The 26,067-nt window shown below is 42.2% G+C and overlaps 1 protein-coding gene and 1 pseudogene across 12 annotated transcripts in view; one reads left to right on the forward strand and one right to left on the reverse strand.

The window, feature by feature from the left end:
* Window positions 1-517: 517 nt before the first annotated feature.
* LOC110133936 (elongation factor 1-beta-like) lies at window positions 518-24,965 on the reverse strand (annotated as a pseudogene).
* The window catches only part of ICA1 (islet cell autoantigen 1), a 163,776-nt gene continuing 161,308 nt past the window's right edge, over window positions 23,600-26,067 (forward strand). For 3 of the 12 annotated variants that reach the window (XM_070471081.1, XM_070471072.1, XM_020888192.2), the window contains exon 1: window positions 24,034-24,212. The gene's annotated coding sequence lies outside the window, so the exon portion shown is untranslated. Of the gene's footprint in view, window positions 23,860-24,033; window positions 24,213-24,962; window positions 25,046-26,067 lie in introns of those variants that run through there. The other 9 variants (XM_070471093.1, XM_020888187.2, XM_020888190.2 and 6 more) reach the window with 8 other exon arrangements.

Genomic DNA, 26,067 nt, shown 5'->3' on the forward strand with positions numbered 1-26,067 from the left:
GTCTATTATATTAATCAAATTTGGTCATTATTGTTTCCCACTTAATTTCATTCATTCAGTCAGTCCTTATTTAAATTTCAGTTCAGTTCAGTTGCTCAGTTGTGTCCGACTCTTTGCGACCCCATGGACTGCAGCACGCCAGGCCTCCCTGTCCATCACCAACTCCCAGAGTTTACTTAAATGTATCTGCTTACAAAAGGAGTTCAAAGTGTCAAGTCATGTCACATTGTTGCTTTTTCCTAATGGTATCAAGTAGTTACAGAATAAGATAGCATCTTATAAAATTCAAGTGAGTTCATTTAGCAGCTACATTTAGTTTCTATATTATGAATACATATGCAAGAATATGTCTGAAAAACTAGTCAAAGACCATTTGAAAACTCTTAGAATCTTTATTTTTTGTGTAAGACAAGCAAAATAAATACATCCCTACCTGAGCAAGAAATCATCCTTCTCCATTCTCTTTCTTTGGAAATCACCATGGCAAAAGCTTTTAAATGTAAATGTCTGCAAGGAATTTTTTTAAACAAAACACTCTTTTACTTATTTCTTTGAACAAAAATCAGAAGTAAATTAACATCTATGTCCCCGTGACCTTTTTAAGTGGTTTTAACACATGTTGATTTTGAGTGCACCCCAAAAGTGCTTCACTCCATTTATTACTACTTTTACAAATATCTATTGATCACCTACTATGTACAAGTTCTAGGTGAGGTCATAGAGAAATAAGACTCAGTCAATAAACCATCAAAAGATTACAATCTAGTAGGGAATATAAATAAGTAGACAGAAAATTACAATATACAAACAGTCCCCAATTTATAATAGTTCGATTTGTGATAGTACAAAACTGATACACATTCAACAGAAACTATATTTTGAATTTTGAATTTTGATCTGCTCCTGTGCTGACAATATCTGGCACAATACTGTCTTGTGACACCAGGCTGTTCCCAGTCAGTCATGCAATGACAACCATTCTATATCCAGACAAACATTGTGTTTTTTACTTTCAGTACAGTATTCAATAAGTTATGGGAGTTATTCAACACTTTATTATCAAATAGGCTTTGTGTTAGATGATTTTGCCCAACTGTAGGCTAATGTAAGTGTTCTAAAAACATTTAAGGTAGGCTGGACTAAGCTAAGATGTTCAGTAAGTTAGGTGTATTAAATACATTTTTGACTTACAATATTTTCAACTTACAGTGGTTTCACCAGGACACAGCCCCATCATAAGTCGAGAAGATCTGTAGTTTGGCAGGGTCTAAGACAGGAATAACAAAAGGGTACTAGAGAACTGGGGATCAGGGAAGACTTTTCAAAGGAAGTGGTATTGAAACTGAGGCCTAAAGGGAGAAACAGGAGCCATTCAGATCAAGATCTTAGTAAATGAAGCAAAGACAGTGTGTTGTGGGTAAAGCAAAAGTCATGTGCAAAGACCCAGACACCACAGAGAATATAGCGTGTTTGAGTGCTGAAGGCAGTTCAATTAGACTGGCTTTTAGAACTGGGGTGGTAATGATGGTGGTAATAGAAATGTATGTATGGGAGATATGGCTTCTCACTATACACAACTCCACTTTCTATTCTCTGCTAACAAAGCCTCCAATAACTAGCACAGGTCCAGGGATTTATGGCCAGCTAGAGAATGAATGAATGTACTTTTCACTTCACAATCATCAGTCTAGGATTGAGCATGTGATCCAGTGCTGGCCAATGAGATCTAAGGACCAGTCAGGAAAGGCTTCCTTTCCAGGCTAAAAGCAGACCCTCCCAAGGAGAAAGCTGTTGCCCTCTGCTTCCTTATCGAAGATGCTCACATAAGTCTTAAAGACTATCTGGAGCTGCTACGCCCGTCTTGGGATCAAGGAAAGACTCAAATTGCAAAGAGCTAAGGCATTAACATTTTGTTGTTTAGTCGCGAAGTCGTGTCCAACTCTTTGTGACCCATGGACTGTAGCTCTCCAGGCTCCTCTATCCATGGGATTCTCCAGGCAAGAACACAGGAGTGGGGAGCACTTTCCTTTTCCAGGGGATCTTCCTGACCTCGGGATCGAACCCTGTCTCCTGTAGCTCCTGCTTGGCAGCAGATTCCTTACCACTGAGCCCCCTGGGAAGCCCCGTTTAGTTGAGCTGATAAACCATTCCCAGCACTATGTTTGTCTACCCTTCTTGGTACAAGAGAGAATAGAATGCCTTGTAAGTCTGTTTGTCTCTGTTCTATTACTTGATGCTGAGCATCTTCCTAAGAGTTATATGGAGACTGTGATTTGATCATCTGGGGCCATATCATGAAGGGCCTTACAAGCTATTATTTTTTTCTTCTTCAGTTGCACTAATGTTGATTACATTACCAGTCATTAGTTCTTAAGTGCCAATTCTGTATTAATGTAACCTAAGAGGACTGTGTATCCTTTTGTTACAGGGATGATGCTGAAATCAGGCAAATGATCATGACAAGGATTAACAGAGTGCTTGCTATGTATCAGGAGCAGTTGTATTTTTCCTTACAAGCTGTTCTAACCAAGACTCTTTTGTTTGCAAGTGACAAAAACCTACTTCTAAGCCTAGGTGAAAGGAGGGACGTTACAGGAATGTACTGGGGTATCTTATGTGACACAAGGAAGGACAGAACAAGCAACTTCTGGAAAGACAGGGGTACAGACAAGAGCTAGGGCCAGTTTGAACCAGGGCTTCCAACACAAACAGCAGCTCGTTCCTGTCTCTCATCTCTGCTTCTCCTTGCGGTTCCTGCATGGGTTGAGGAATATGGCCATTGACAGCTCTTGACCTTCTCCTCTTTTAGCTGCCATGCCCTAGGAAGGACTGGTTTATGTGCCCTCTAATATTAAATTTAAGAATCTCATTTAATTTCCGTGTGTAATGAAATCATTCCGGATGACCAGAACAACAGAGAACACAGCACAGGAGACCAACAGAAGATTTTAAGCAAAAGGGAGAAATAGCAAAATGCGTATTTTAGAAAGATTACCTTAGTTAGCCTTAGGCTAGAGAATGGGTTGGGAAGGTTGTTCTGGGACAAGGGGCAATTTCTGTAATTCACATGAGAAGTAACAGAGTTTAAACAAATATAGAGATGATGTGGATATGACTATAGCTCTTATTTGAATAGCACTGACTTAGCCATTATGGTTAGTCTTTTCCAAATCACAATAAAGAGCACAACTTGTCTGTGGAAGCAGGGAGTGGCAGGAAGATGGGCAGAGAGCTGTGTTTATAATTGGAGTTTTATGCAAAAGATTTATCCTGATCTAGGGGCTTTCCAGGTGGCACTAGTGGTAAAGACTCCTCCTGCCAATGCAGGAGACAAGAGACTCAGGTTCTATCCTTGGATCAGAAAGATCCCCTGGAGGAGGGCATGGCAACCCACTCTAGTATTCTTGCCTGAAGAATCCCATGGACAGCGGAGCCTGGAGGGCTTCAGTCCATGGGGTCACAAAGAGTTGGACACAACTGAGCAACTTACCAGGTGCACACAATCTAACCTTTCTCTTTAATCTTTCAAACTTCTATTTAAGGGCACTGATCCACAATGAATTTTAGATCTTATCGAATGCAGCCACATCCTTAGACTGTACATACTCATCAAAAGCAGTGATCTGCTCCTCCAGCATGTCTGTCCCAACTTTGTCATTTCAACTACACACTGTATTTGAAGTTTCTTAATGCCATACCCAACCAGAACTAGTTTAGAAGAGGCCCAGACCAAACCATCCTCTTGAACACTTCTGATGCACTCCTCTAGTTTTGCTATATCTGTGTCACCATCCCAAGGTTTCACATCTAATAAGATGGAAGACTTGGCAACAAGGTCTGGATTTTGGGCTTTCTTTGACTCATACTGTGCAAGGCACTCTTCTCTTAGCCTCTTGGCTTCTTCACTTTCCTCCCCCTCCTCAGATCCAAAGTGATCAATGTCATCATTGTTATCTTTACTATCTGTAGCTCCACTTTCTATAGTGTCTGACACATTAGCAGGGCCATACTTGCCCAAGGCCTTCTTCACTCCTGACAGGCTGGCCTTTTCCTTTTCATAAGAGGTGATGTGACTATACCAACGGAGGGCATGACACAAGTTGGCAAGTGGTGGGCTGGAGATGGCTTCAAATGCTGCCACATCTGCTTTTGATGGCACGTACCACTCAATGCAGCTCTTGTCCACCAAGTAGTTGTTGAGCACCTGGAGGCCTGCAGGGCTTTTCAGGTCTCCAAAACCCATGGTGATGGTTAATGGGGAACTGGGCGGCAGCAGAGGGAAAGAAAAGCGCAGGCATGCCACAGAAAGAGCTGTAAGGGGAAAAAAGGTAAACTTTTTTTGAAGTCTAGTCTTAAGTTTCTTAGGGCTTCAAGTACTGTTGAGTCCGATGCTTATTCAGTACTGATTTACCATAAAAATTGACTAACAATTCACAAGTTTCTTTAAGACATAAAACATAGAATATGAAAATCCAGTGATCCATCCTTATATGTTCCTACCAAGCTAACATATTTTAGTAGAAAGTCATTTACTGCACGTTTTGCAGAAAGAACACAGTTTACCTGAAACCATAGGCAGATGAAGCCTCAGGATGGATTAAAGTGCTGGTGAAAAGTGAAAGTGAAAGTCGCTCAGTTGTGTCCGACTCTTTGTGACGCCATGGACTATATAGTCTGTGGAATTCTCCAGGCCAGAATACTGGACTGGGTAACCTTTCCCCTCTCTAGGGGATCTTCCCAACCCAAGGATCAAACCCAGGTCTCCTACATTGCAGACAGATTCTTCACCAGCTGAGCCACAAGGAAGCCCAAGAATACTGGAGTGGGTGGTGCTGGTAAATAAAAGTAAACAAATAAAAGCATAGTCATGAAATGAAAGATGGATCAAATACAATTATACATAACAGTAAAAATAATTAACCCAAGTGAATTATCGAATGTGCTAATGGTGTAATTTAAAGATGAATTGGGTGTTTTTTTTGTTATTGATGTGATTTCTGATATAGAGGGTTTTTTCTTTTCTTCATTTTTGCATCCAGGTCTGCTCTAGATGGCTGTTTCCTCAAGAATGGACCACAAACCAAAAAACCAAGGGAAAAGACAAATATGGGGAAAGGTCAGGATGAAGGAGGAAAGGAAAACAGAAGGAGAAAGAAAGGGAGTATTTCCTCATTGTAAACCAATGTGTTCACTGTGTCTTTTCTGACCCAGTCTCCATGCTGGGATCGGCAACAGAAGTCAATAGGCCTTACTGTAAGCTCCAAGCCTACCAACTGTTGGAAGAGGTCATCCAGAGAACATGACCCCCAGTTACCCAGGAGTTGGACCTGCACAACTGGAGGCTTCTCCCACCCTCCCCTTCCCTGGAATGTATGTTCTGCCCACCATTCTCACAGTGGGAACAGTTTCAAGGACACAGCCTTGAGAGAGCTAAGTTTATTGAGACCATCTGGATAGTATACAAGATAGAACACTGTCAAGGGCTCTACATAAACTCTTAAGATTCTGGTGGGCAGCTGAGGACACCTCCTCATCTTGCAGCCGCCCAAGACAAGGCTTCGAAGTAAGTTCCTTTGCCTATTAACTGCCACCTGCCAATCTAGAGTCGCCTGCCTCTTTCTTTGTTCTCTCCTTGCCCTCTGTCGCCAGGCTGCAGTCCATGGGGTCGCAAAGAGTCGGACACGACTGAGGCGACTGAACTGAACTGGTCCATGGGACTTTCCAGGCAAGAATGCTGGAGTATGTAGCCATTTCCTTCTTCAGGGGATCTTCCCGACCCAGAGACAGCGCTCACATCTCTCGCATCTCCTGCGTTGGCAGATGGATTCTTGCCCACTACACCACCTGTGTGCTGTGCGGTGCTCAGTCGTATCCGACTCTCTGTGACCCCATGGGCCCGCCAGGCTCCTCTGCCCACGGGACTCTCCAGGCAAGAATGCTGGAGTGGGTTGCCGTTTCCTCCTCCAGGGGGTCTCCCCAACCCAGGGATCGAACCCAGGTCTCCCGCAGTGCTCACGGATTCTATACCAGCTGAGCCACCAGGGAAGCCCCTAAACACATGGTTACCTAAAATTATTTGCGCAAAGGTGAAGCATAGGAAGGAAGAGAATACAGAGCTCCTTACAGAGTTCTGTGTCCGGATCCTGTGAGCCCTACCGTAGTGTCTCTGCCTCACCGAAGCCTCCCCAGCCTCTTAGTTCCACAGAGCCAGTACTTCTCAAAGTTCAGTGTGCGCTGGAATAACCTAGGCAGGTAGCTCAGAATCCAGAATCTTCAGCTTCAACCACAGTTTAGTCCACCAGGTCTGGATAGAGTGTACGTTGTTAATGAGCCTCTCAGGTGCTACCCATGCGCAGTGAAGCTGAAGAAAGTGATTCTGAAAGTGATCCAGTCCTAGAGAGACAGATTCAGGTCAGCAGAGAATCCACATATTCTCCGAATTTTTAGAAACAGCAGATAATAATTATAGCCATTAGCAAAGTTAAGTATAAATCAAGAAAGCCAGTTCAGATATAAAAACACACTTCAACATTGTATTAAAGATTGAATGGTCCTGGTAATAAAGAATGGTACCCATATGGCTTCAAAAATCTTTTTAGCTTCCTTTTTATTTTATTTATGGCTGCACTGGGTCTCCTTTGCTGCATTCGATCTCTAGTTTGGGCGAGCAGGGGCTACTCTCTAGCTGCGGTGCATGCACTTCCCTTGTTGGCAGAGTACCAGCTCTAGGCATGCAGATTCTGGAGCACAGTCTCAGTAATTGTGGCACATGGGTTTAGTTGCCCCACGGCATGTGGAATCTTCCCGCACCAGGGATCAGACACATATCCCCCACGTTGGCAAGCAGCTTCTTAACCACTAGACCACCAGGGAAGTCCTGGCTTCTGATATTTTTTAAACTGTTCTAAAACTGTTTTCTGCTTACATGATGAAGAGAGTTCTGACAGGAGAAAAGTAGAACATTTATGACTAAATATCATGGATAAAGCAAAAGGCCTAGACATAAATAGCAGATTCACCATGGACAGCAACAGGGCAACAAAATGACATGTTTATCTTTATAAACTTGTAGTTGCTGGAGTCCCACTCCAGACCTATGGAGTCAAAATCTTTGAGGATAAACCCCATTCAAGGAACATGTTGATGCACTGTAAGAGCTGAGAACCACTGCTTTAAACCAGAGCCACTAAATTTACCTAAATTGTAAGGTTAGCTTTCTGAATGATGGTTTCCCTTCACAAGATGAATCTATCCCACTAAACTGTTGAACTCATCATCACAATTATAATCACTAAATATATATATATATATATATATAAAATTATAACTGGCACATTTGTTAATTTTTATTAAAAATATTTTAAACCCTAAAATATAATTAGGTTTATATAAAGTTTTATCATTTAGGTTTCGCTAGTGGCTCAGACAGTAAAGAATCTGCTTGCAATGCAGAAGACCCCAGTTCAATCCTGGGGGCAGGAAGATCAGATCCTCTGTAGAAGGAAATAGCAAGCCACTCCAGTATTCTTGCCCGGAGAATTCCATGGACCAAGAAGCCTAGATGGCTAGAGTCCATGGGGTTGAAAAGAGTCTGACACAACTGAGCAACTAACACACAAAGTTTTATCACTTATAACATATATTCACATGTATTAATGAGAGTAATATTTTCAAATGAAAGTTATTGTCCACATTTGACTCATGACGAAATGAAGAGAGTAAATTAGTCCAGTGATTCCCAAGCTTGTTTGTGTGTTGAAATCAACCACTCGGGGGGAGGGGAGGAGGAACGTTGAAAAATACTGATGCCTGTGTCACAGCACTAGAGAATGTGATTTAATTGGTCTTGGATGTGGGCTGGGTTTTGAAATTTTTTAGAGACCCTGTGTGGGCTTTCCTGGTGGCTCAGATGGTAAAGAAGCCCTGTGATTCTAATTTGCAGACAAGTTTAAGAAACACTGGACTAGCCCCCAATCACTTAGATGGTAATTAACAAGGCTGGAATTCAGGCATTCTGACATCAGGTTAATGCTCATGGAATTGTATTTGGCATAATGATCAAAGAGAACCATTAACCTCAACCGATATTTATTAAGTTTCTCAATAGAACAGAATTTCCAAATTTCTCTGGCCATAAGAATCACCTCAGTTGGGCGTTAAAAACACAGATTCTGAGCATCTTCCACAGAACTTTCTGATTCCGTAGGTTTGGAAAGGCCCCAAAGGCCTAGAGTGCGCGCATGCTTCACAAGCCACCTTAGTCTACTTGGGATGCTGTAAAAGACCCTGGGGGGCTTGTAAAAAATAGAAATTTCTCAGTTCTGGGGGCTGGGAAGTCCAAGAGCAAGATCCTGGCAGACTCAATGGCAGGTGAGAGCCCTCTTTCTGGTTTGTAAATGGTTGTCCTCCCACCGAGTCTTCACACACAGAGAGCTCTCTGGGGTCTCTTTTATGAGGAAAGAGTAGCATATGCGTGCTCAGTCATGTCCAGTTCTTTTTGACCCCATGGACGGTAGCCCGCCAGGCTCCCCTGTCCATGGGATTCTCCAGACAAGAATACTGGAGTGGGTTGCCATTTCCTCCTCCAAGGGATCTTCCTGACCCAGGGATCGAGCCCACACCTCCTGTATCTCCTGCACTGCAGGTGGATTCTTTACTACTGGAGCCATGAGGGAAGGCCCTTTGGTTGTTCTTCAGTCGCTGTCAGGTCTGACTGTTTACGACCCCATGGACTGTAGCACGCCAGGCTCCTCTGTCCTCTCCTATCTGCTGGAGTTTGCTCAAATTCATGTCTGTTGAGTCAGTCGGGCTATCTAACCATCCCTTCCTTGCTGCCCTCTTCTTTTGCCTTCAATCTTTCCCAGCATCAGGCTCTTTCCCAGAGAGTCAGCTCTTCACATCAGGTGGCCAAAGTAGTGGAGTTTCAGCTTCAGCATCAGTCCTTCCAATGCATATTCAGGGTTGATTTCCTTTAGGATTGAGAGGTTTGATCTCCTTGCTGGCCAAGGGACTCTCAAGAGTCTTCCCCAACACCACAGTTCAAAAGCATCAATTCTTTGGCAACCGTCTTTATGGTCCAACTCTCACATCCATACATGATTACTGGAAAAACCATAGCTTTCACTATATGGACCTTTGTTGGCAAAGTGATATCTCTGCTTTTTAATACGATGTTTCAATTTGTCATGGCTTTTCTTCCAAGGAGCAAGCATCTTTTAATTTCATGGCTGCAGTCATCATCTGCAGTGATTTTGGAGCACCCCAAAATAAAATCTATCATTGCTTCCACCTTTGTCCCTTTTATGAAGACACTAATTCTATTCATGAAGGCTCTGCCTTCATGACCTGATCACCTCCTAAAGTCTCTGCCCCAAATACATTGGGGATTAGATTTCAGCCCACAAATTTGGAAAGACACACACATTTACACAGTCTATAGAACAAGTACTTACATGAATTTTAGGATAAAATTAGAGAGGAAGAAACTGTAACAAAGAATATCAAACCACATCATTCAGTACATAATAGTACTATTGAATGTTAAAGTTAGGTTTAAAACATGGCTGAGGATTAATGAAGAGACATTACCCAACACAAAGCCAAGAGAAATAATTGACACTCACCCTGGGAGGATCTAGTTGTATAAAACTATTTAATCATTAATTCAAGAAATTTTCTTTAAAAAAAAATTATTTGTGTGTCAGGTGTTAGCTGCAGCACGTGGGATCTTTGATCTTTGTTGAAGCATGCAGGATCTTTTAGTTGGGCTTCTGGAATCTAATTTCCTGACCAGGAATTGAAACTAAGCCCCCTACATTGGGAGCTCAGAGTCTTAGCCACAGGACTATCAGGGAAGTCCTCAAGAAACTTATAGATCTAAAGCACTCTGGTAGATAAAGACAAGATAAAGTCAGAATTTTTGCTCTCAAAGACCTAACTATCTATGTACATCTCTTGTGGGAAAATACAAACTGTTTGAGCTGAGTAGGGGATATAGATCCAGGAGTCCTTATTTTCCTGAGAAAGTTACCATTTAAGATTGCTTCAGCAAGCCTATAATGAGAACTCTAACAGGCATTTGGGAGATACAGAAGATGTTGTGGCAGTGGTTGTGATAATGATAAGAGAAGGGCCCGGAGGTACTGGGATACCCTAAACTCAGGGTTGAAGGACACCTCCAGTGAAAGTCTGACCTTGCAGTAGGAGACGGTGATCATTCTTGTGTGAATGAGTCCAGGAAGAGGGGAGTGAATATAGGGAGTGATGAAGAAGAGATGACAAGAGAGAATCAGTTGGAAGGTGAGTAAGGCAAATTAGGAATGATACAGGTTCTGAATTTCTTGATCAGGCATTTGATTTCAATGTAACCTTTGGAAGATTTTATAGCTGGGACTGAAGCCAGGAAATCATAATAGTGTTTAATTAACTTCATACTTTAAAAGTAATTCTGAGACATGGATTCTGTCTTCTGTTACTTTACACATCATCACCCCTTCCACCATCACCAAGCACACCCACACAGTCACACTCACACACATACATGCAATTCTTAGCATAAAGCAAGTACAAAAATAAGTACTAAAAATACTTATATTGCAACCCTCTAAACTGACTTAGTATTGAAGTATCAATGAATATACAACCCTAGGTGGAAAGATTTTATGTTCCAGGTAAGAAACACCCAGGACTGGAAAGACAATGGAAATAAGACTGAAAACAGTGGACAGAAAAACTGAGCAACACTAGTTAAAGAAACTGTAGTTCCTTGTACTGAATCATAAACTTAAAGTGAAACAGAATTTAACATAATTGAGTATGAGGTAACCTACTAGAAAGGAATTCAAAATAATTTTGAGGCTTTTCAGCTTGCCTGAATACATAAGAGAGAGAGCTCTGGAAGGAAACATGGTCGAATCATGTCAAATTGGAAGTAATAAATTTTAATTTAAAAAATGATAAACCAGCCTAGTAGTGATATCCTGAATCTAAGAGTAAAAAGGCCAAAACCTTTGACTGTGTGGATCACAATAAACTGTGGAAAATTCTGAAAGAGATGGGTATACCAGACCACCTGACCTGCCTCTTGAGAAACCTGTATGCAGCTCAGGAAGAAACAGTTAGAACTGGACATGGAACAACAGACTGGTTCCAAATAGGACAAGGAGTACATCAAGGCTGTATATTGTCACCCTGCTTATTTAACTTACATGCAGAGTACATCATGAGAAACGCTGGGCTGGAGGAAGCACAAGCTGGAATTAAGATTGCCAGGAGAAATATCAATAACCTCAGGTATGCAAATAACACTACCCTTATGGCAGAAAGTGAAGAACTAAAGAGTCTCTTGATGAAAGTTAAAGAGGAGAGTGAAAAAGTTGGCTTAAAGCTCAGCATTCAAAAAACTAAGATCATGACATCTGGTCCCATCACTTCATGGCAAATAGATGGGGAAATAATGGAAACAGTGCCTGACTTTATTTTTCTGGGCTCCAAAATCACTGCAGATGGTGATTGCAGCCATGAAATTAAAAGACACAAGGAGTAATCCTTGGAAGGAAAGTTATGACCTACCTAGATAGCATATTAAAAAGCGGAGACATTACTTTGTCAACAAAGGTCCATCTAGTCAAGGCTATGGTTTTTCCAGTGGTCATGTATGGATGTGAGAGTTGGACTATAAAGAAAGCTGAGCACTGAAGAATTGATGCTTTTGAACTGTGGTGTTGGAGAAGACTCTTGAGAGTCCCTTGGACTGCAAGGAGATCCAACCAGTCCATCCTAAAGGAGATCAGTGCTGGGTGTTCATTGGAAGGACTGATGTTGAAGCTGAAAGTCCAATACTTTGGCCACCTAATGGGAAGAGCTGACTTATTTGAAAAGACCGTGATGCTGGGAGGGATTGGGGGCAGGAGGAGAAGGGGATGACAGAGGATGAGATGGTTGGATGGTTGGATGTCATCATGTCCATGACTCAATGGACATGGGTTTGGGTAAACTCCGGGAGTTGGTGATGGACAGGGAGGCCTGGCGTGCTGTGGTTCATGGGGTCGCAAAGAGTCGGACACGACTGAGCGACTGAACTGAAGAGTAAAATAGAAAAGTCCTGATATAGATAAATGAAAAATCAATTCATGATCCCTGTTCCCACTCAAATCTGGACTACATCTGACCCCCAAGAAAAGCAGAGACTTATTTTTTTTTAATTGGAGGAAAACTGCTTTACAATTTTGTGTTGGTTTCTGCTGTACAACAACGTGAATAGGTCATAAGTATATGTATTTCCCCTCCTTCTACAGCCCCAGTCTCCTCTCCCCATCACACCATTCTGGGCCATCACAGAGCCTAGCCAGGCGAGGCTCCCTGCGCAGTATAGTAGCCTCCACCAGCCATCTGTTCCACACTGGTAGTGTATACATGTCGATACTGCTCCCCCAATCCGTCCTACCCTCTCCTTCACCTGCTGTGGCCACAGTCTGTTCTCTACACCTGCGTCTCTATTCCTTCCCTGCAAATAGGTTCATCAGTACCATTTTTTTCTAGATGCCGTATATAGGCATTGATATATGATATTTGTTTTTCTCCTTCTGACTTACTTCACTCTATATAACAGGTTCTAGGTTCATGAAGGCAGAGATTCTTAGAACGACTTCTAGCTTTTCCAACCCTAATGCTTTTCTACATGTTTTCATAACCAGCTCAAGACTGTCACCCAAGAATAAAATCACTTGAAATAGGAGGAAAACTAGAACCTGAACTAGTGTAAGGGTCTCACCACTGGGGAGTCTCTAAGATTTACCTAAGCAATTCTCATTTGACATGGCAGCAGCAACAGCAAGGAGAAGAAAGCCACAGACTTTTAGCACTGGAAGGAATCTTAAAGGTTGGTCTAGAGGTCAGAAGCATAAAATGTCAAATCAATAAGGAATTTGAAATCAAGAAATCATATAACCAGGATTTCCAAGCATTTTCAAAGGTAAGGATCTCTTCTATTTATTTCTAGTGTCAAAATTTTAATATTCCTTATATCTGCAAATTGTAAAATTCAGTATATACACTATAAAACAAATCCAAGCATTACCACAGAGTATAAGTGAAAATGCAACTTTCCCCCTCCTCCAACCTCAGCCCAAAGATCACTCCCTAGAGACAGCCTCTGTTAACATTTTAGTGAATAACATTAAAAGCCCACGCTTATATATAAGATATTTACTTAAATAGAATCATATTTCACATAGTGTTGTGCAAGCTCCTATTTTCACTCAAAATACAAAGAAAGAAAGAAAACATCTTGACCTCATTTTTTAAATGGCTGTCAGTGTTCCAATATCTAAATGTACCATAATTTAGTTAACTAACCCTTTCTTTAGAAAGACAATTTACTGTTTTTAAAGTTTTAATATTACAAACAGTGTTGTGATGCTCATCTCCAAATGTTCACTTTTGTAGATTCATCTAATTATTTCTGAGGGAAAAAAAATCCTAAAAGTAATCATTTTGTATGCATTGCCAAGTTGTGCCCCATATAGCAATGTAAAATTTTTGTTTCTAACCTGAGCGTCTGTTAGTGGATATGTGTTAGTGGATATGTGGATAAAAAAGTTGTGATCTATATATGTCATATTTAATATATATATAAATATTATTCTCCCTGGAGTAAGAAATGGCAACCCCACTCCAGTATTCTTGCCTGGAAAATTCCATGGACAAAGGAGCCTGATGGGCTACAGTCCATGGGGTCACAAAGACTTGGACACAACTGAATAACTGAGCATGCACACATAAATACTATTCAGCCATAAAAAAGGAAATCCTACCATTTTCAACAGGATTGCACCAAAACAGCATTATGTTAAATAATAAATAAATCAGACAGAGAAAGACAGATACTATATGATCTCGCTTACATGTGGAATCTTAAAAAAAAAAAGCAAACACCTCCAAACTCATAGAAAGACAGATCAGACTTGTGGTTACTATAGGCCAATGGTGTGCAGAGGAGAAACAGCAGGATGATGCCTAAACTTTTAGTCATAAGATAGGTAAGTCCTAGGGACATAGCATACACCCTGATGACTGTAGCTGACACTGCTCTATGATACACAAGAAATCTGTTGAGAGAATAGAGTCTAAGAGGTCTCATCATAATAGAACTTTTTTACTTTTATTGTACCTGTATAAGAGGGTGAATGTCAGTTAAACCTACTGTGATAATCATTTCACAATACACATAAATCAAACCATCAAGCTTACACTTGAAACTTCTACAGGGATGTATGTCAATTATTTCTCCATAACACTGGGAAAAATTTTGTTTTCATCCTCAGTTTATGAGAGTTTGGGCTTGTCCATGTCCAATATCTTCAACATTAAGAATTATGCTTTTTTCATGTTTGCCAGTATGATAAACAAGAATGTTCTTAAGTTGAAAATTTTATATTGAAAAATTCTTTTGAAAAATTTTACTAGTTTAATTTCTTCTTTTATGAATTGTCTGTCCCTGGGCTTTTCAGTGGGAATGTTTATGAGGATCCTTCTTCAATACTAAAAAATTCTTAGACTCTCACCTACAAAATAGCAATATTAAATACACACGTAATATTGACCAAGAAAATATATAATACAAAGTTACTGTTAACTCATTAATGACCAAGATAGAGTAACAGGAACCAGATGTATGCATGTACCTGAAATAAGTAAAACAAATAATACCATTCAAATATTAGACATTAGGGGAAAATATTTATCCTTCCATCCCTCCACCTAAGTCCCTGGCACTGATTTCTTTTTTCTTTTCCATCTCCATAGTTTTGCCTTTTCCAGAATGTCATATAACTGGAGTCATATAGTGTGAGACCTTTCTGGACTGGCTTCTTTCACCTAGCAGCATGCTTTTAAGGTTCCTCCATGTCTTTTCTTAACAGCAAACTTTTAAACACTGACTAATATTTCACCGTGTGGAGGTTTATTTATCTACTCACCCATGGAAAGACATCTTGCTTGCTCCAAATTTTGGACAGTTGTGAATAAAGCTGCCATAAATGTTCACGTGCAGGTTTTTGGGTGACATGTTTTCAGCTCATTTGCATAAAAGCTAGGAAGTGAAATTGCAGGTTAGTGTGTTAACAGCGTGTTTAGTTTTATAAGAAATTGCCAGATACTGGGTTTCCCAGGTGGTACTAGAGGTAAAGAACCTGACTACTAATGCAGGAGACCTAAGAGATGTAGGTTTGATCCCTGGGTCAGGAAGATCCTCTGGAGTGTAGGAAATGGCAACCCACTCCAGTATTCTTGTCTGGAAAATCCCCTGGATAGAGGAGCCTGGTGGGCTACAGTCCATAGGGTCACAAAGAGTTGGACATGACCTAAGCAACTCAGTACACATGTACACCAGACTATTGTCCAAAGTGGCTATATCATTTTATATTTGCACCAGCAATGAATGATGGCTATTTTTGCTTTACATTCTCAACTGTATTTGGTGTTTTTCAGCATTTTAGATTCTAGTAGGTGTGCATTGGTATCTTGTTTTAATTTACAATTTCTTAAGGATAAAAGCACAAGCTGGAATCAGGATTGCCAGGAGAAATATCAATAACCTCAGATATGCGGATGACACCACTCTTAGCAGTTCAGTTCAGTCACTCAGTTGTGTCTGACTCTTTGCGACCCCGTGAACCGTAGCACGCCAGGCCTCCCTGTCCATCACCAACTCCCAGAGTTTACCCGAACTCATGTCCATTGAGTTGGTGATGCCATCTAACCATTTCATCCTCTGTTGTCCCCTACTCCTCCTGCCCTCAATCTTTCCCAACATCAGGGTCCTTTCAAATGAGTCAGCTCTTCGCATTAGGTGGCCAAAATACTGGAGTTTCAGCTTCAACATCAGTCCTTCCAATGAACACCCAGCACTGATCTCCTTTAGGATGGACTGGTTGGATCTCCTTGCAGTCCAAGGGACTCTCAAGAGTCTTCTCCAACACCACAGTTCAAAAGCATCAATTCTTCAGTGCTCAGCTTTCCTCACAGTCCAACTCTCACATCCATACATGACCACTGGAAAAACCATAGCCTTGACTAGATGGACCTTTGTTGACAAAGTAATGTATCTGCTTTTTAATATGCTGTCTAGGTTGGTCACAACTTTCCTTCCAAGGAGTAAGTGTCTTTGAAGTTCATGGCTGCAATCACCATCTGCAGTGATTTTGGAGCCCCCCCAAATAAAGTCAGGCACTGTTTCCACTGTTTCCCCATCTATTTGCCATGAAGTTATGGAACCAGATATCATGATCTTGGTTTTCTGAATGTTGAACTTTAAGCCAACTTTTTCACTCTCCTCTTTCATGTTCATCAAGAGGCTCTTTAGTTCTTCTTCACTTTCTGCCATAAGGGTGGTGTCATCTGCACATCTCAGGTTATTGATATTTCTCCTGGCAATCCTAATTCCAGCTTGTGCTTCATCCAGCCCAGCGCTTCTCATGATGTACTCTGTATATAAGTTAAATAAATAGGGTGACAATATACAGCCTTGACACACTCCTTTTCCTATTTGGAACCAGTCTGTTGTTCCATGTCCAGTTCTAACTGTTGCTTCCTGACCTGCATACAGGTTTCTCAAGAATCAGGTCAGGTGATCTGGTATTCTCATCTCTTTCAGAATTTTCCACCATTATTGTGATCCACATGGTCAAAGGCTTTGGCCTAGTCAATAAAGCAGAAATAGATGTTTTTCTGGAACTTTCTTGCTTTTTTGATGATCCAGCAAATGTTGGGAATTTGATCTCTGATTCCTCTGCCTTTTCTAAAACCAGCTTGAACATCTGGAAGTTACCAGAAGTTACCACTCTCATGGCAGAAAGCAAAGAGGAACTAAAGATCCTCTTGATGAAAGTGAAAGAGAAGAGTGAAAAAGCTGGCTTGAAACTTAACAGTCAGAAAATGAAGATCATGGTATCTTGCCCCATCACTTTCATGGCAAGGGGAAACAATGGTAATAGTGACAGACTTTCCTTTCTTGAGCTCCAAAATCACTGCAGATGGTGACTGCAGCCTTGAAAGAAAAGCTATGACTAACCTAGATAGCATATTAAAAATCAGAGACATTACTTTGCCAACAAAGGTCCATCTAGTCAAAGCTATGGTTTTTCCAGTAGTCACATATGGATGTAAGAGTTGGACTATAAAGAAAGCTGAGTGCTGAAGAATTGATGCTTTTGAACTGTGGTGTTGGAAAAGACTCTTGAGAGTCCCTTGGACTGCAAGGAGATCCAAGCACTCCATCCTAAAGGAAATCAGTCCTGAATATCCATTGGAAGGACTGATGTTGAACCTGAAACTCCAATACTTTGGCCACCTGATGTGAAGAGCTGACTCACTGGAAAAGACCCTGGTGCTGGGAAAGATTGAAGGCAGGAGGAGAAGGGGACAACAGAGGATGAGATGGTTTGATAGCATTATTGATTCGATAGACATGAGTTTGAGCAGGCTCTGGGAGCTGGTGATGGACAGGGAAGGCTGGTGTGCTGCAATCCATGGAATCTCAAAGAGTTGGACATGACTGAGTGCCGGAACTGAAGTGAACTTAACAACATCATAGGGGAGATGAATTAATTAGGATAAACGCTGGGCTATAATAATATTCAAAAATATAATGGCTTAAACAATATCAAACTTTATATCCTTCTCATAAAACAATCCACTAAGGGCAGATCAGGTAGTCAGGAATTCATCTCTTTGTCGTCCTCAAAGTATTTCCCTCACCTGCATGGCCAGACAGGATCCAAACTGTGGGAGAGGGGGAAGGCAAAGGTAAGGTGTTTTCTTTCAAAAGCATGACCCAAAAGTTACACACATGTTTTTCAGTCACATTGTATTGGCCAGAACCTGGTCACCTGGCCATGCCATGCCATAAAGTACGCTAGGAAACACAGTCTTCAGCTGGGCAAAATGTGCTCAGTTGAAATTTGTATTACTGTAGAAAAAAAAAATCAATAGTGAGAAATGACTAACAGTATCTGTTACTAGTTACAGACACTAACAGTATCTGCCAAAGAAAGTTAGCAATGGAGTTAAAATCAGAAAAGAAGGAGTTTCCCTGGTGGACCAGTGTTAAGAATCTGCCTGCCAATGGAAGGGACACAGGTTCAATCCCTGCTCTGTGGAAGATCCCACATGCTGCAAGGCAACTAAGCTTATGCGCCACAACTACCAAACCTGTGCTCTACAACCTGAAAGCCGCAACTATTGAGCCCACATGCCGCAACTCCTGAAGCCCGTGTGCCTGAGAGCCCACGCTCCACAACAAGAGAAGTCACCGCAATGAGAAACCTGCACACCGCAAGGAGAGAGTAGCCCCCATTCTCTGCAACTGGCAAAAGCCCGCACATAGCAATGAAGACCCAGCACAGACAACAAATACACAGATCAAATGTTTATTAACAAAGTAGAAGAGGAAAAGTGCATCTGACTGGGAATTAGGAAACAGGGGTTATAGTCCTAATTCAGCTTTACTCTGATTAAAGCAAATGTTGACCCATGTTTCAACCTGAGTTCTTAGTGAGTCTTCTAAACTGTCGCTGTGCACAGAGAAAGAGACCACAAAGACCTAGGCTGTGCCTTCCTAATCTTTCAGTTAAGTCCTGTTCTTTGTTAGACAGTGACCCTTTGAGGTGGTCATTATCCCCAAGTCTGCCAAAACCAAGGCATGGCTATGACCTCTGGTCTAAAATTTGCCCAGATCCCAGATGAGAAGCAGGGTTATACTGGATGGCACATGATTAAATAAAATTCTCCACTGGCAGTGAGTAAGATGTCCCTTTTTTATGCCATCACCAGCAATTTTCTTGCAGAAGTTCCAGTGAATGATGCTGGGGGTGGAAGTATAGGGAGCTGTATTATTTATATATAAATCTAAGCTGGTGCAGCAATGAAAATAATTACCTTTCTCTTCAGTGTAAAATAAGCCTTTTCTTTGTAGCCTTAATTTTGAAAGGAAAGGAAGTTAATTTTAATTAATGAAAGTTAATGCTTTTAATTAAACATCTGCTCTATTTTCACATGCACATAGAAGTTTGCTTAAAGATATAATCAGTCAATCCTAAAGGAAATCAATGCTGAATATTCATTGGAGGGACTGATGCTGAAGCTGAAGATTCAATACTTTGACCACTTGATGTGAAGAGCCAACTCTTGGAAGAGTCTGGTGCTGGGAAAGATTGAAGGCAAAAGAAGGTAACAGCAGAAGATGAGGTAGTTACATAGCATCACTGACTCAATGGACATAAATCTAAGCAAACTCCAGGAAATAGTGGAGGACAGAGGAGCCTGGCATGCTGCAGTCCATGGGGTCGCAAAGAGTTGGATGTGACAAAGCAAGTGCACAACAACAAACAACCAAATGCTGAGAGTAATAACAGAAGCTTTCTTTTGCTATGTACACAACACAACTGATCACAAGAACTAAACAGAAATTGCTCAATATATTTAGTACACATCCTTGAGTGCATCTAATCTCTGTATTACAAGATACAGTGAATAAAAACTTTATCTCTGCCAGTAAAATTTAGCTTAATCCTTCTTTAAATTTCTATCACTGATAAAAATTAAACAAATTTAATAACTTTTAAAACATATTTTTCAAAATTTATTCCTATAGATTATCTAATTTTAATCACCTAGCAACTCTGAAGCAAAAACATTTTTATCAATGAACGGAGATTTGCATGTATAGCTCATATTAAACACATTGATAATAAGAATAGCTTAAGCTCTACCTTAGCAGGTACCAAGAGTATAGATGATGATGTCAAAGATGAGTCATAAAATAAAAGGAATTCAGAGCTGTAGAAAGCTGTATCTTTCTGGATGAATGGAAGAGCAAATGTTTGCTTTATGGTGCCATTCACCAAGAGGCACAAGGATTCTGCCTCACTTGCTTTTGTTAGCTGAGAGCACAGCAGCATTCAGAACATTAGAATATAAACAGAACACTAAAATGTATAACATGTAGATGGATAATTTGTGTCTCTCTATATATTCATACATACATTTTATGCATGTATTTGTGTTGAGATATATATATATATATAATTTTTTCCTCTCCAGCCCTAAGCAAACACCAATCTACTTTGTAGATTTCCCCATCTTAGACTTTATATGAATGGGATCATATAATATATTGACTTTTGTGGCAACTTTTTTCACTTAGAATGTTTTCAAGGTTCATCCAAGACACAGCATGTATCAGTATTTTGTCCTTTTTCACGACCCAATAATATTCCACTGCACTACATTTTATTATTCATTCATCCACTTATAGATAGTTGGATTGTTTTCACCTTTTGACTGCTTTGAATAATGCCGCTATATGTGCAAGTTTTTGTGAGGACAGAGGTCTTCATTTCTCGTGGCTATATACATAGGGGTGGAATTGCTGGCTCATATGTTAACTATGTTAATTACTTGAGGAACTGCCAGATCATTTTTCCAAGTGGATATATCCTTCTACATTCCCGCCAGCAACATATGAAGGTTCCTATTTCTCCACATTCCAGCTTGGATTTTTCTTTAAATAATAGCTTATTTGCTAAGAATGGTGGCACAGGAGAGGAGGGCGACACCCCAAGAAGCTAGCAGAGGCCATACAGCCCTGGGCAGCCTACTTTCCAATTCTTTTAATGTGGGAGTAAAATAAATCTCTATCTCATTTAATCCACTGTTATTGTGTGTCTCTGCTAAGGGCAGCCTAACACAATTCCTAATTCATGTGGTCCCATTAGCAATCTAGAACCTGGGAAGCACCCCCAAAAAGATCATTGAGTATGTGAAGATTTTTTTAATCCTGTTACATTCTAGAAAATGCACATATTTCTTCCACAATTTCACATTCCAGCGTTCAATAGCCATTCTCTTCTTAGTACCTGTGTTCCAGTTACCTGCATTTTGAGGAGATACTGTGAACACACAAGCAACTTGCCATCCGACTGGCTCTGGAGGTCTAGATCTGGCTCATTAACAAATGTATCCACCACAAAGCCAATCTTCTCAGAAATTGTTTCCAGTTCTCAGTAGCACCCTGTAGGTGCTCTGCAAGACTGAAACAACTTGATATACAGAAGGAATGGAAGTTAAATGGAGCAATTTTTTAAATGGGAAGAGAAAGCCCTCATTGTGGCAATGCAGGACAAGCACCAGTTTATTATTTCTTCCTTTAAGTATTATCCCCAGTGTTCAGTTCAGTTCAGTTCAGTCGCTCAGTCATGCCCAACTCTTTGTGACCCCATGAATTGCAGCACGCCAGGCCTCCCATCCATCACCAACTCCCAGAGTTTACTCAAACTCATGTCCATCGAGTCAGTGATGCCATCCAGCCATCTCATCCTCTGTCATCCCCTTCTCCTCCTGCCCCCAATCCCTCCCAGCATCAGGGTCTTTTCCAATGAGTCAATTCTTCACATGAGGTGGCCGAAGTATTGGAGTTTCAGCTTCAACGTTAAGACAACCCAAATAATGATGAAAAGTCATTTAACACTTAATGTTAAACTCTTTATGTTAAACCCAAGGCATTTCAGTGTCATGTTGATTAACATGGCCTTTTGTTAGGTAAAAGGAAACCGGAGTAATTAGTTTCACGAATCAGCTTTCTTTCTCACTCCCCCCAGTACCTGTGTTCCAATTATTTGCATTTTGAGAAGATACTGTGAATACACAAGCAACCTGCCATTCTACTGGCTCTAGATGTCTAAAGCTCATTGATGCCAAAGCTCATTAACAAATGTATCTACCACAAAGCCAATCTTTAATAAATAGGACTTCTAATACATTTTCAGTAAATAACCATTGGTGGAAAGGAGAACATTAGAATCAGGAAATTTTATGACCTATTTCTCTCTCAATGCTTTGATTAATTGATACATTCAGCAACATTTATTGAGCAACTACTATGTTACAAATAACACTTCATTCTGTTAAAAAATGTTTCTTTTAAACTCCCTAAGCTAGGTTTTTACAAGTTAATGTTCTTGGAATCAAATATTTTAAAACAAAATATCTTAATCATCTCCCTTTTGCAAGGAAGTCTTTTTTTCTCATTTTAAAAGGATTTTTCCCCCCTTTTTATAAACAGGACAATCATTTGGCTTGTGTTGTCAACAGATTCATTTGAAGGCTTCTTATAAATTTCAGTTATATATGAGCAATGTTTTTCTCTTCCCAAATTTCTCCTGAATCTCAGCTTCTCATCAATTTGCTGTTTTGTAGATCTTATTCATTCAGCATTTGGTTTATTCACATTTTTTAAGGACTTGATATTTGCTCAGCTCTATATTTTGTGCCCTACCGGGACAGGCTCAAATCCATCTGTGACAAACAGAAACCCCAAAGAATATATCCAGAGAATTATGTCAACTTTAAAGGTTATATAAATTCCTGGAGCTGTACCATCTTACCACCTTTCTATTAAAAGATCAACATCTTCTATACTTTTTCTGTTTCCATCTTGGTCAGACATCTTTCTATCCTGAATGTTAGCCATTCAGTCCTATCGGACTTTTTGCGACCCCATGGACTAGCCCACCAAGCTCCTCTGTCCATGGAATTGTCCAGGCAAGAGTGCCGGAGTGGGTTGCCACTTCCTTCTCCGGGGGATTTTCCTGATCCAGGGATTGAACCCGGATCTCCTGAACTGCAAGGGGATTCTATAATGTTTGAGCCGCCAGGGAAGCCCCTTTCTATCTCGAGATTAAACCTCTTGGTTCAGACAACCCTGGATTCAAACTTACGCTCAGCATCCTATTAGCTGAATGCCTTTGTGGCACTCTGGGCAACGGTTACATCTGTAAAATGTGGATAATACTCCACCCACATTATTGGGCTGGTGAAGGATTACAGTAAACGTAAAGTGCACAGCATATGCCTGGCACATAACAAGCTGCCCATTCATGCTACCTGTGGATTTCAAGCTTGTTTGCATCATTACTCAATCGTCTTTCCTTTCACCCCGTTAAATTGTTTCAGTCAGTGACTATTCAATGAACCTTTTAAGAATATATAACATGAGGGATGAGTCATAGCACATTAAGACTGCTTTTCAGCATAGATGATTTTAGCAAGCAACACCTTTTCTTCATGTGATCACAGCAGGAGACTCAAAAACAAGAGGTTGGTTCTTTCCTGTTGACAAAGAATAAGAGAAGACGAAATTACTGTTAAGTGTCAGTAACCTAAGTAAAAAAGATATGTGAATATATGGGGATAAATATATATATGTATATGTGTGTATATATATATATATACACACATATATATGTATGCATACAGTTGTTTTTCTTTTCATAGAGCCTTTTACCATTAAGCCCAAACTTGATTCTGAGATAGAGGCCTCTGTAACTTTTTTTTTTTTTTAGTTGGAGGCTAATTACTTCACAATATTGTAGTGGTTCTTGTCACACATTGACATGAATCAGCCATGGATATACATGTATTCCCCATCCCGATCCCCCCTCCCACCTCCCTCTCCACCCGATCCCTCTGGGTCTTCCCAGTGCTCTGTAACTTTTTTTGGCATTGGAGTCAAGACGTGTCCTGTCCTCTAAAGCCACGGAAATCAATCGTGGAGGGAAGTCGCAGGCGCAACGCACAGCACAGTGGGAACCCTGGGGCGTCCGCGGCGGCTCCCACCTGTCGGCCAGGTCATTGTGACGCAAATTCTATGGACACGTGGAACACCTGCGGGAGAGCCGGGGCGGGGTCACCCTGGGCGGTGGATCCGAGCGGGGGACACCCCAGGAGATGGGGGTCGAGCAAGGACCCGAGGGAGTAGAGACGGAGACTCACGCCCCCCATCCCGGACCCGCCCCAAACGAGGTGAGGCCATCGGCCCCTCCCTGCTCTGGGTCCCGGGGTCCTGCTGAGAGGGGTCGCCCGCTGGGCGTCCTCGGAGGGGGAGAAACAGGGAGGGGAGGCGACGGCGGGGTCGCGGCCCTAGGAGCTCGCGGGGAGGCTGGGGCGCCCGCTCCCCCCGACCGCTGCGCTGCGCTGCGGCGCGCACGGGCTCCGCCGGCTGCTATTCCGGCTGGCGGCGACCGCCGCAGGAAGGACCGGTTCCTGTGCTCCCTCCGCCCCCTTCCCTCGCCTTCTGCTGACGCTGACGTCGGATGAGGGAGCTGAAGGAACGCTCCGTTCGCGGCCGGGAGGCTCCCGGGGGCCGGGGCTCCGAGGTACCTGCCCTCCGGGGCCCGGGCGGGGGCGAGCCGGGCGGGCGGCAGGCTGCCGCGGGAGATTCCCGGCAGCCGGGGCGGTCGGGGGCGCCAGCCTGGGGCTGCCAGCCCTGCCCTCCGCGCGCTGGGTGACAGACAGGTCGCCTCCTCCTGCCCCCCCCATCCCCGTGCGGGCACCGCCACAAGCCCCTTCCCCTTCCCCGCCTCCGCCCTGGGGCCTGGGAAGGTCTGGAGGATGCGCGCGCCTCGAGAGCGCGCGCCCGCCCCGGGGCAGCGGGAGGGACGCGTTCCGGGCTCCGGCCGCAGCTCTGGGCTCCGCGTCGGCGGCACCCTTCCCCCTCCCGCGCACCCCGCCCGCGCCGGGCCTCGCCTCCCCGGCCCTGCCGGCCCCGGGACCCCGCGGTCCCTCCTGGGCGGGGACTTGACTTGTTGCCGAGTTCACCTGCCGCAGCCCCCGGTGTTCGGCTTTTTCCCTTCTCCCATTCCCCATCTTTGGGGAGGTGGAAGGGCGCACCAGAAGCACTCGTACCAGGAGGCCTGAGGTGGATCCCGTCGCCCCTCCCCGGGTGAGGCGCTCCGAGCCTCGGACCGGACTGGAGCGGGAGCCCCTAAGCTGGCCAGGTCCCCGCGAACCCCCGCGCGCCCGTTTCCTTTGGGTGCCGCTGACGCCGCCTTTCCTGCCTCGCGGCTATCCTGCTTCCTCTCGAAACGAACATATCCTGTTATTACGTCGGCCTTTGCCCAGAGCGACTGCCCATTAACCTTTCCCGTTGCCTTCTGACTTGGCGTGCCCCTGAAGACCCCTCCCCTTCTCTTGGGGCATCTTAAAAACGGTGCGTGCGCCTTTTCCCTGGCCAAAGGCATGTAGTTTAGAAAGGGAATGGGGTTCTCTCCTAGATACCATAAAAAATTATCACGAGAAAGGGTGCTGGTGGCAGCCTTAGTTATCTGAGATCTGGTAACTCTAAAAATTATCAGGGCCTGCAAAATGTACTACCAGCTCGTTTGAAAATGATATTGAATGTAGGAAGAAAAGCACAGAAGGCATTGGCCACTAATGTCCTATAAATTATGACTCACTGCAAACATGTTCATGTCCAAACATTTCAGTGAACTCGCCAGAAAAATACCAAGTTGGTTTCTGAGGACCTTTAGTTCGGTTTTTTTGAGAGCTGAACTGTTCTCTGAGCTGAGGGAATGAAATAGGAAATGCCTACTGGTTTGAAATCAGTGGTCCAAATTATGTTTCTTACCTTCTGTTCAAAACACACACAGTTTGGTTTTTTTTTTTTTACTTTTATTAAGTTTTCAAGTCAGCTTTTTGGTTTGTTTGTTTTAGGTTTCAGTCTTTTTTTTTGAAACATCATGTGTAGAGAATACATTCCATAGGGGCAAAAATTCTTTGGTTTTAGACTGCCATATATATCTAATTCAAGGAGATGTAGCTTTCTAGTTGTATCGTTTTTTCCATCAAATAGGTAAAGAGTTGTACTGCTATTAGAGATGAACCTTTAGAAAATGACAGTTAAGCTGGTGAATACTAATTATAACAGTGGAGAGACCCAAGGCTAAAAAGCTGATTGTGGACACTCAACCTAATGGGGCATTAATTGCTAAAGACACCGGATAGTAAATGCCTGGGAACTTCATTATATAGCTCTTTCCTTCATTTAATCTACCTTTGTACCTATCTGACTGCTTTCTCTGAGCATCTTTATTGCCATGCATTTCTCTCCACGTCAGCCTTATGAAAAACACAGAAAATTTTGTTACTCAAAAAACCTTCAAAACTGCTGCATTTTCAGTGTATTTGACTAGAGAGTACATTTTTTTTTTTTCAGATGCCAGCAGGTTT

The sequence above is a fragment of the Odocoileus virginianus genome, chromosome 1 (genome assembly GCF_023699985.2).
Source record: "Odocoileus virginianus isolate 20LAN1187 ecotype Illinois chromosome 1, Ovbor_1.2, whole genome shotgun sequence".
NCBI classification, from domain to species: Eukaryota; Metazoa; Chordata; class Mammalia; order Artiodactyla; family Cervidae; genus Odocoileus; species Odocoileus virginianus.